Source organism: Choristoneura fumiferana, chromosome 25 (assembly GCF_025370935.1).
Source record: "Choristoneura fumiferana chromosome 25, NRCan_CFum_1, whole genome shotgun sequence".
NCBI classification, from domain to species: Eukaryota; Metazoa; Arthropoda; class Insecta; order Lepidoptera; family Tortricidae; genus Choristoneura; species Choristoneura fumiferana.
Window position 1 is genome coordinate 1869740 of NC_133496.1, and position 12141 is coordinate 1881880.

A 12141-nucleotide genomic window follows, 5' to 3' on the forward strand; every position below is an offset into this window, starting at 1 on the left:
CAGATAAAGTCGCGGGCAACAGGTAGGTACTTACTGAATAATTATTTTTAGTTGGAGTTTTTAGTGTTTTTGGCGGCGTTTTTTTTTGGCGTTTTTTTTCATGAGTTTTTTTTGTGTGCCAGGGGTTTTTTAATGGGTAGAGAGACCTTAAAAGCCAGTGGTCGTGTCGTCTTCACGTCGTGTCGCGTCGGCGTCGTGTCGCCGTCGTGATATATTAACTGAATACCGCGGACAGTACCCTTAGTGTAAGTTTTCGGTTACAAAATACGTCTCGATCGCGTTCGCGTTAAAATCTCAATTTATATGGAAACACGAACAGCGCCTCTAGCGGATCGTTTGCGATGTTCGTGTTTCCATACAAATTGAGATTTTAACGCGAATGCGATCGAGACGTATTTTGTAACCGAAAACGAACACTAGGGGCACTGCACGAGCGAGACCAAGCCAGTCGGCCAAAGCAGTCGGCGGCCGGTCGTCGCACGAGCAATACTCGCATGTAAGTATTTCACTTTTTACTCGATGTTATGCGATGGATACGAAACGATTTGGATGACGTTTTTAAACGACCTAAAAGGACGGTTCAGTTTTGTACAAGTTTTTATTTTTTGTTTTTGACGATATGTTTGACAGTCGTAAAATATTTTTTTTTCTGTACTTCTTAACTTACTATTTGGTGTTTAATAAAGAGTCATTGTATTGTATTGTACAGTTAGACAAATATCTAAGTAAATTTTTGAACAAATTTCTACTAAATGAACATGTCGCTAAAGTCCAACTTTCAAGTTGTAAAGAAAGAAAGAAAAAAAATATTTAATCAGGCGTTACTTTTTTGCGGAGGTCCATATTAATGAATGAACTAAAACAATTACTTTGCTCACCCGCGACCTTATGATAGCTACGCTTATGCAAGATATCCGTGTTCATGCAGTTCCTCCACCTCCACACTGTATCTATCACCACTGTTTTGAACTCAACCAGAACTCGTCTTCAGAGCAACAGATGATCTATATAGTAGCACGTTGTACGGTTGTGTTGCTCTGAAGATAAGCTCTGGTTGAGTTCGAAACGCGTCAGTTTAGTGCAGTGGTAGCGGTGATAGATGGGTTTGTGAAATTTATGTGTGTTCTTACAGTGAGGAGGTGGAGGAACTGCATGAACACGCATATTTTGCATAAACTTAGCTATCATAAGGTCGCGGTGAGCAAAGTAATTGTTTTAGTTAATTCACACGTTTATTTGCTGATATAGTACTAAGTTAACAACCTATTTTTTGAGGTGGTCCTAATTGTACATTTAAAAAAAAACCACCTTCCAACGGTCTGTGTTTCTGTTTTAAAAGATAAAAGTACCTAATGAAAACTCAGGTTTTATACTTACATAATATTTATTTAGGTTTAAGTCGTATTAAGTAAATTACATTAAATGAAAAAAAATTATAACAAATAATTGAACCTGCTACAAAAAGCCATGAAAATAATTTTCTTCCAGTCTGAAGTCGGTGCCTCAGCACAGCACGAGCACCTACGAGTATAGTCGTCTATCTCACCTACGAGTATATTATTATATTTACTATATATTGGGCTTCTGGCTCGTGCTGAGGTACCGACTTCAGACTGGTAGAAAATTATTTTCATGGTTTTTTTGTAGTCGGTTATTATTTATTTAGCGATAGCTGGGGTGGCCACTGGCCAACTTGATTAGACCAAAGATATAGGTACTGATTACTGACGAAACCCTGCGCGATCTACCAATTGACAATACTTCATTTTTAATTAACACCTGTTACTACAGGAATCGAAAGAGTTTTCCCTCCTGAACATGGGAAAATATTTATTATAATTTATTTCTGCATATTTAAAAAAATACAAAAAAAATAAAAAGTATATCTGAATTTGCCAATACGACCACAGAAAAGATGTTTCCTCTGCCTTTTTCACCAGAAAAAGGAGCCGTCAACATTTTGACAACGTCTACGTCAGATTTACGATTTACGAAATGGCAAAAACGGAACCCTTATAGTTTCACCATGTCTGTCTGTCTTTCTGTCCGTCCGTCCGCGGCTTTAATCAGGGACTATCAATGCTAGAAAGCTGTAATTTTGAACGGATGTATATGTAAACTATGCCGACAAAATGGTACATTAAAAAATTAAAAACAAATTTTTTTTAGGGTACCTCCCATAGACGTAAAGTGGGGGTGTTTTTTTTCATATCCAACTCTATAGTGTGGGGTATCGTTGGCTAGGTCTTTTAAAAACATTAGGGGTTTGCTAAGACGATTTATCGATTCATTAATTTTTTTGCGAAACATTCAACCTTAAAGTGCAAATATTCATTAAAATCGAGCGTCCCCCCCTCTAAAATCTAAACCGGTGGGTGGAAAAATTTGACTTTTTATTTCAGCCTAAGGTATAAATTATACCTAAACTTGGAAGATTCCGTATAAAATACGAAATCCTTAGAAAAATTTTACTTAGTTTTTTTGTAATGGCTACGGAACCCAACTTCGAGCGTGTCCGACACGCTCTTGGCCGGTTTTTTTAAATTGAAACTAGACAAACAAAAGTAATGTATCTATTGTGTGGTAGTTTTGTAGTTATGCCCTTTTAGAATAAGAACATCTTAAAAAAATTTAATAAATAGATTAATAATCGTAGCGAATTTTTTTAAATATCAGCGTCTTTCTCTTTCCAAACAGAATACAGAGAACGAATCAAATTATAGTCTTAGAAATTTATTATTTATTTATTTATTTATTATTTATTTATTTACATTAAATCTAAAATCTAAAAAAAATTAAAAAAAAAAAAAAAAAAAAAAAAAAAATTTAAAATCTTTAATATGAAATCTTGTCAATTACATACTTCTTGAAATCTTAAATGAAACAGCATAGTTGTGTATTTATATTTTTTGCTTTGCCACGATCGACTGGACTACGTAACAGTCGCAATCAACCGATTGCCCCCCACCCCCCTCCACCCCAGGGTCCCCAGGGTCCCCAGGGTGTCCCTAAAATGTAAGTGACAAAAAAAATGCTTTCGATCGATGTTAGCAAAAAAGTAGAGTTACTAATATTAAATTATCAATTTATAAAATACACAAACATATTGCACTACCAAATTGGAACTTATTTTGCGTTATAATGACACTCGATGTTAAATATTCAATATAATTACGAAAACAGTGTTGTTTACATAAAATTAGAGTAGGTATCTAAAGTAGGTTTAACCCTTTTCCAGGCCCCACGAATTTAGACACGCTAGCACAAAATTAATCACAGTTTTAAGTTGTTTGCCTTTGAAGGTTAAATTTAAAAACGTATAATATTTTTAACGACTTCAAGTGATTTTGTACCATATTGTGAATTTAGTAAGGTCGAATATTTGTGCACGTTTATGTGGTCGATATATGCACTATACCTGGAAAAGGGTTAACTTGTGTGATTTATAGCTTATAAACTTACCTCTTAGTCATATAATATAGGTAATCATACGTAATTAAAACCTTTATAAGCAACTTTACGGACAGTCGAAATTATTGTGGCAGTACCGACGATGCGGGTTGGTTTAATTTGTAATTGGTTTTTGGAACTTTTTAATGGTGGTTTACAAATGTTTCCATACATTGATCGATGTTCATAGTGCACCGCGTCAAAGTCGTGACTACGGTTTGCGTCAAAAAATCCGATAAAAAAACCTTTACCCAATAATCTCCTTCAAATAATTTGAAGACACCCTGTATAGTGTGCCTAAAGCTCCCAATCCGCGTTATCCAAACCCTCTGAGGCCCTGGTTTCTCTGACTACCCGCCATCGGCGACCGGCGACGTTCGAATGTTTTGTTCGGGAATGTTTGACGGTATGGTTTCTCTAAAGTCGACGTCGACGTCGTCGGTCGCGGACACGCGTCGGTCACCGGTCGCCCGGGATATTATTTAAAACGAGAGTGAGACGGCACGATACGAACTTCGATTTTCGAATTTCCTCACCCTGTTTTCCTTCTTCAAGAGAGATACGAGCTCTAGGGGGCTATTTCACAATTCGAAAATCGAAGTTCATATCGTATCGTCCCTCTCGTCGTATTAAGAGAATGACAAGATCTCGAAAGCTAAAAGATTTTTACTAAAACTGAAATGTAAAATATACCACATTTTAGTTTTACTGGTTTACTGGTAGGTAATTAGTAGGGCCCGCACCTCTGAGTTTCTCGAAACTCATGTACGAAATTACATTTGAAATTTACCACGAGCTTAAACCTGCACACACCTGTGAAGTAATTCAATGGTATGTGTGAAGTTCCTAATCCGCACTGGGCCCGCGTGGGAACTACGGCCCAAGCCCTCTCATTCTGAGAGGAGGCCTGTGCCCAGCAGTGGGACGTAATAGGCTGGGATGATGATGATGATGATGATGATGAATTAGTAGGTCCATCAGCCCGTGTTATCGTCGGTTTCTGGGACACTGTCTATACATAATAATGTTATGGAGCCCTTAGTGTTTGGACATCGTTACTAAACAAGATACAAGTTGCATGAGGATAAACTCACAATGTCTCCGACACAAAAAAGGTGCGGCAGCGGCAGTGTTATTGACCAGAATATGTTTTGCATATATTATATGTTCGACCAACCGAAGTAACCGAACCCAAATGACCGGTTTGCGTCCAACTGTTTGACGAAATAAATAGCTTACGTGATTCATGCAAACATTATACTAACAATAGCTTACTCTTTTTTACCTAAATCTGTTATATGTTTCACAGTTTTTTAGGTCATAAAATGTCATCTTCAGTTTATTGTTCTTCAGCTACATCTGTTTCTGACTGTTATCCGTTTTTACGGAAACCAAAAAAACGGAACCATTATAGGATCGCTTTGTTGTCCGTCCGTCTGTCTGTCAAGACCCTTTATCTCAGGAACGTGTGAGGTATCGAGTTGAAATGAAAACCATGTGCTAAAATCTACTAATCAAAGCTCACCGACATAGCCAAGCAAATTAGCTCGTTGAAGTGGCAATGGGCAGGCCATATAGCACGGAGAACTGATGGTTAATGGGGCCGAAATGTTCTCGAGTGGAGACCGCGGATCGGTAAGAGCAGCGTAGGACGTCCACCAACAAGATGGACGAATGACCTGGTTAAAGTCGCGGGTTCACGGTGGATGCAGGCCGCTTCCAACTGAGGCACCTGGAGGTCTATGGCCCATAGACTATGCTGGGGAGGCCTATGTCCGACAGTGGACGTCCTATGGCTGATATTATGACTCAAACTCAAATCTACAGTCCCTTGGAGCTGTGAAAAAATCAAACTTCTAAGTCAACGCAATCAAAATATATGTAGTCATTAAAAGAAGGATTTCCTTTCCATACAATTTAACCGAAAAATTTACTGCACAATCAATATTTTTTTTAAATCATAATGTTTTATGTTTGTCTGTTTATGACAATAAACTACCCCAAAAATTACCCTACACCATGTACGTACATTTTGCTTACGAGAGGGGCTCTGCTAACACGGGATATTCATAAATACCAACAAATTTTGTACGGAACCTTCGATGCGCGATTCCGACTCGCACTTGGCCGGTTTTTTATATTTACTTCGCGTCCGAGCGTCTAATAGCGTCAGACATGCATCATTACAAAAACTGGCGACACATTCTTGCTAAAAACCATACCTAATCATTATGTTTTGGTAGGTGTATTACATATTTTATTATCCATTAAGTTGATATTAAAATTGAAAAGGCATATAATAATTCGTCGCACACCTACACACCTTTGCATGCGATAGTTTAGTTTGAAGGCCCGTACCTACCGACTTTACATTATTGTCTTTGAGAAACATTCACAGCCGCCTTAGAGCCGATGGCGATTGACGGATGAGTTAAAAGCGAGGCGAGCGCGCAACGAGTTCGCCGCGAATGCGTAACGATATAGTTCGTCGCGCCTAGGGCTGGCTGGGACGCCATGCCACAGTATAACAAGTTTCCCTACAGTAGTTAATCCGACGGAGACGTCTAGACTAGACAGAGCAATCGTGCGGGGCGTGAGGGGTGAGACGCGGGTGGGAGGAGCCCCAGCTGCATACTTCGCCGTTCTTAGTAGCTTGGGTGGGACAAGTCTTCTAGGGCTATCGCGTTTTTATAACATTTAAATTTATAATTAAATTTATTATGGTGTATACGACATGTACTGTGAGTGCGTGCAAATCTTCATCTCGCATATATAATATTTCATCTTTTTTTTTATTCGATTGGATGGAAAACGAGCAAGTGGGTCTCCTGATGGTTGAACGGTGAACTGTTTAATGTGGATTTTGAGGCACTGGAGTCGGTGAAGCAGTTTAAATTAATTAAAAACTGACCTCTGTCTTGTCTTCGTTTTCTGCTTGTGGATTCGCACCAACTCTGTGATGTAATTCTGAACTGTAGGCGATTCTTGATGATTGTAGACTCGAAGGACCAATGAACGGTGAACTGTTTAATGTGGATTTTGAGGCACTGGAGTCGGTGAAGCAGTTTAAATTAATTAAAAAGGCAGAGATTGATTGCAGCCGTGTATTTCTCCATAGCACGCACGGAAGAAGGGGCGATATTGCCAACAATTTTTAGCTTGTGTTGCTAGCTATAGTTATATCGATAGAATCGATTTAGTACGCAACATTGGTAAGAGATCACCACTGCCCATAAACAACTGCAACACCGGGGGTATTGCAGATGCGTTGCCAACCTAGACGCCTAAGATGGGATACCTCAAGTGCCTTACTTTGACTTTGACATCAGGAGAGAGGAGACTCACATGCTCGTTTGCCATCCAGTCGAATAAAAAATAAAAAAGTCGCTACACGTTACTTGACAGAGTGGTCGTAGTCGGTTGTGCTTCAGTCACTATTGATCCTGAACCTTCAACCTTCATGGCGATTTTCTTAGTAACATAGGGAGATGATTTCCCTTTTCCTTCTACCCCGCAGTGCTGGAGTCCGGACTAGTCCCGCCGGAGTTCGTATCTGGCAATATCTCTATTATTATTCTGCTCTCGCACTGGCTGCCCACTCGCACTTCAGTTCCCTTAGTCGTCTTGTACGACACGACACCCACGGGAAGATATAGTTCCGTCCTATTTCTACGGCACGGACTAAAATAACATAATAATGGGTTAAAAATAAACTAGTTCTAGCTTTTGCCAGTGGCTTCGTCCGCCTAGTATTCGGTTATCGCGCGCTGTTCCCTCGGGAACTGTGCATTTTTCCGGGATAAAAAGTAGCCTATGTCACTCTCTGGCACATAAACTATCTTTATGTCAAAAATCACGTCGATCCGTCGCTCCATTACGGCGTGAAAGACGGACAAACATACACGCAAACACACACACTTTCGCATTTATAATATTAGTATGGATGGATTAGTATGGATTACGTATCTGACCTGTGCAAAGAGTATAAGTACCTATGTAGGACCTGTGACTGACAACAACAGTATACAATTTTGTATGAAAAAATGGGAAAATCTAAAGACTCCATTATTTTTAAAAGTCGCTGAACTAATGTTGTTCAGTTTGACGAGTACCTACGATCTATGTTTTAATTATTGGGTCGTGTTACAGGCCACACCCTTACGTATAAAACTTAGGTATAAAACCTACGTTCATTTCATACCCTACGTAAATGGTAAATCCTTTTCTAAAATAGTGTTGCCGGTTGAAAAATTTTTAGGTACCTATGACAGTTTGACTGTTGATATATTTTGACTGCGATGTTTGTTTTGAAAAATATCAGCCTACCTGATTCATTTGATGATATATTTCTTACGTATTTACGTACAGTTCGTAATTTATATCAATTATAATGTTTTTACGCCTTTCCAATACTTCCATTTGAGGGTAGGTGAGTCCTTTGACCTGCAATAAGTTTGTGTATTAATTGGAGAATCTAATTGGTGTGAGAATTTCTTGTGTAATATAAGGTGAATGGGACATGTATGTACAATTTATACAAACTTAATTTAATAGCCAACTAAAGCAAAGCTTGTTTGTATAACAGGTTCACACATAATGGGGTCATTTTTTTTCGGTTCACTCCACTTCTTTGTTTTCTTCGGGAAATTGGTCGTTAATTAATGATTTTTAGATTATATAGCACCTAGTATGCTCGTGTCTTCGCCCCGTTGATGCATCAAAAATATGCGTCCCCTGTTCCGTGGGAATTTGGAAAATCTCTCTTAGTGTAACTCGTGATACTCAAGGTATGTTTGTCAAATTTCGAGTTTTAAGCGTCACTGGTGTAGGTTCTGCGTTTGTTAGACACGGATCTATTTTATAGGTATCTAAGTAGGTATAGATCATCAAACGAGTCCTCATTCACTGCCATTAGGATTTTCTTTTCTGGTTTTTCCAATTTACCAAGACAAAGTGCTTTTAAAAGGCGAGGTGTACCTACCTACTGTCCCTTTGGTGCTGTAGGTACCTATCCATGTGCGCGATCACTTACCGCCAGATGAATCGCATGCTCGTTTGACGGCTTTGATATAAAAAAACTGGCCAAGAGCGTGTCGGACACGCCCAGGATAGGGTTTCGTAGCCGTTACGAAGAAATCCTTGCATACTTTTTATTACTTATGTTTACCTACTCATCATGATTTTTTTCGCAAACGCATTTTATTTTACCATTTTCTAAGCTAAACCGCGGCCGGACGGACAGACAGTCCATGATGAAACTATAAGGGCGGAACCCTTACATATTTTTGCCATTTTGCCTACGGAATCCTAAAAAACGCTAAAAATCTCCATTGATAATACCATAACAAAACAGTTTTTGATCTCCTGATTATTTTAATAACTTCGATTCAAGTGTCCGGTTAAAACAGTTTAAGATCATACCTATTGTCGGAAACCGAAGAGAAAGCGAATAAGTGAACGTAACGTAATATTAAAGTGAATGCAGCATGTCGCTCGGGCATAATCGTTCAGTATTATATCTTATACAATTACTTGGCAATCGGAGTAATTACCTAGACAAACTGGTCTTCTGAACATATGGCGAGTAATCTTGAGTCATAGAGGAATATTTAACCAATAGAATAGAATAGAATTATAAAACTTGAGAAACCTCTGACATTATCTTTTCAAAGTTCAATATCTCAAAAACGAATTAACCAATTTTAATAAAACATAACTCAAAATCATTGAGAAACTCTCTTTCACGAAAAAAACCGCATAAAACCAGTCCATCCGTTTGAGAGCTACGGTGCCGTAGGCAGATAGACGGACATACATTGGGAAAATGTCCACTGTTGGACAAAGGATTCCCACTTATAGTACGTCACAATGCACGACAACATGCCACTTGCAACTCTTGCGATGTCGTCAGTCATCTAGTCTGGCCTAGGTGTCTTTGCTTTAATATTTTGTAAAGGTCCTATCTAAAAATTATGTTCAGTAAATTTCACGAGTATCTGTTGAGAAATGCGGTGTGTACTGTGGGGAATGTAACTTGGTAAGAGCTTCTATAGGTACATTGGATCTACGCGCGTGACTTTAAACTGTTGAATAAATAACATTGTTTTTCAATTATTTAGATTTATTGTGGAACTTATAAATACATTTACATAGGATGGCACCAGCCGCTTAGGCTATCGGGAGCAATCTGCGCTCCCCGGCATGTATATCGCTGTCAATCTTTTTTAAAGATAAATTCTAGAAACATACAATATAAAAAATCCTATCCTTAAACAAAACAACGTCAATCTAACCTGCCAGGTGGTCAGTTTTACCACCTGCCAGCGGTATACAGCCTAGTTCCTACAGTACCTAGAATAGAATAGAATAGATTGATTTATTTGGTGTTAAAAAAGTTTGTACATAAAATCTTAATCTAAATATAACAGTAGTTAACAAAGCACCAAAATGGATGCCACTCAGCAAATGCCGATGTCTGAATTTATTCAGTCATGGCGCTGGTTTTCAGGGCAACCAAGGATACAACAGAATAATTATAAAGCTAGGCTAGACTAAACATGTGGAGAGAGATGTCGCAGGTAAATTAAAAGCGCAACAAAATAGTAGCAACTAGATATTATCAATTCAGTCAAATCAATAAGGGCTCCAACGTCACGCAACGTCATGCAAAGTGCATACCTACAGGAGAACAATCGGATATCCAGACAAACATAAGTAATTTAGATAGTTTAAATAATTTATTGAATCAGGCGTTACTTTGCGGAGGTCCATATCAATGAACTAAAACCATTATTTTGCTCACCCGCGACTTTATGAAGCTACGTTTATGCAATATATACGTGTTCAAGCAGTTCCTCCGCCTCCACACTGTAAGAACACACACAAATCACAAAAACCCATCTATTACCACCACACTACACTGAAGCGTTTCGAAATCAACCAGCGCTCAACAGTACACCATGCTACATACCAGTGTTAGATGTTGAGTCTAAGGTAGCATGGTTTAGTTTATTAGATAGTTTATGTCACAACTCTAACGGTTGATGCCTCTATGGCTTGAGTTAATTGATCTGTCATCAACTGATGTGCTTGAGTGTGTGTTGTTGTTGCTTGTTGTTTTTTTTAGAAAAATATGGCTCTGTCCATTGGAGGACAATTTTGCCAGTGTCTAGTAAGTTTTGCCGTTGTACGGTAAAAAAAAACTAGAAAACAAAATATGAGAGGTAATAGTGGATGAACGTTGACAGCGTGAATCTGTGTGTGTGTTATTTGTGTACTTGTTGACATCACATCAGTGACAGTGACCATACCGACACCTCCTAAGTATACTGGTACAAGTGCATAATCATAAATTTACAGGAGAGCTGTTCAAAGGTTCCAAAACCTGTAACTTTCTCATTTGATGACATAACTTTTCAAAATTTTGCATTGGTTCCAAAGAAAATATTTGCTTTCTACCTGTATTCATGGAATTTTGAATTTTTTTATAGTTTTTGAGAAAATTGCAGATACACTACTATACGCGTATTTTACATCTTGTAGTTGTGCGGTATACTGAGCTAATTACCACTTGCTCCAGTATACGGCGTAATGCGTAGATTACTGATCTAACGATATTTTTATATTGTATATGAATTTTTAGATGAAATACTTATATGGCTTGCAATGAACAATAAAACAGATGCTCTTTTACCTTCATCTATTGATTTATAAACGTTTTTATCACTTGCATCAATATACGCTAACATTAGCATGCCACTTGTACCAATATACCGCTAGTAATGTTTTAAACGTGCTATACAAAATACCGAAATATACCTTTATAAAAAACCTCACTTGAAATATAAATGGTTTTATTAAGAAAAGTAATTGTATTAAGTGCTTTAAATTAATGGAAGCACATTCAATGGATTCGTATTCCTGTTCAAATGTGTACTCGTATTTTATTGTGAAGGGTTCCTCATGTGATACATATATCGCATCGCACCCATTTGTATCCACATAACGGTTTAGCTTTTTGTGCCTCTTCAGGGTTCCGTACCCAAAGGGTATAAACGGAAACCCTACTACTTTATACTACTTCGCTGTCCATCCGTCTGTCACCAGGCTGTATCTCATGAACCATGATAGTTAGACAGTTGAAATTTTCACAGATTATGTATAACTGTAGTCGATATAATATATATAACAAAAAATAGATCTGAATAAATAGTTAAGGGGGCCACCATACAACAAATGTATTTTTATGCCATTTTTTTGCTAATCCTAATGAAGTTGTATAGATGGTACGGAATAATTCGTGCGCGAGTCTGATTGGCACTTTGCTTAAGACAAGCTTTGACATGAAATATTGAGTCAAAGTCAAAATATCTTTATTCAATTTAGATTGTAACAAGCACTTATGAATGTCAAAAATTTACCACCGGTTCGTAAAAACCTCTGTTGAGAAGAGTCTGGCAATAAACCTAGGTATATTTTGTAAACAGATTAACAGTCATATTTTAGTGATATCTATACATCACAAGTATTTAACACAAGTATTTACAGGTGGTAGGACCTTGTGCAAGGTCCGCCCGGATTGCTACCACCATCTTGCTCGCTAATCCTGCCGTGAAGCAGCAGTGCTTGCACTGTTGTGTTTCGGCGTGGAGAGTAAGACAGCCGGCGAAATAACTGGCACTTGAGGTATTC

General features: G+C 38.1%; 1 protein-coding gene across 3 annotated transcripts in view; it reads left to right on the forward strand.

Moving 5' to 3' along the window:
- Positions 1-391: 391 nt before the first annotated feature.
- Positions 392-12141, forward strand: part of LOC141442469 (aminopeptidase N-like) — a 44314-nt gene continuing 32564 nt past the window's right edge. The window contains exon 1 of one of the 3 annotated variants that reach the window (XM_074107478.1): positions 392-496. The gene's annotated coding sequence lies outside the window, so the exon portion shown is untranslated. Of the gene's footprint in view, positions 497-7795; positions 7880-12141 lie in introns of those variants that run through there. The other 2 variants (XM_074107479.1, XM_074107476.1) reach the window with 2 other exon arrangements.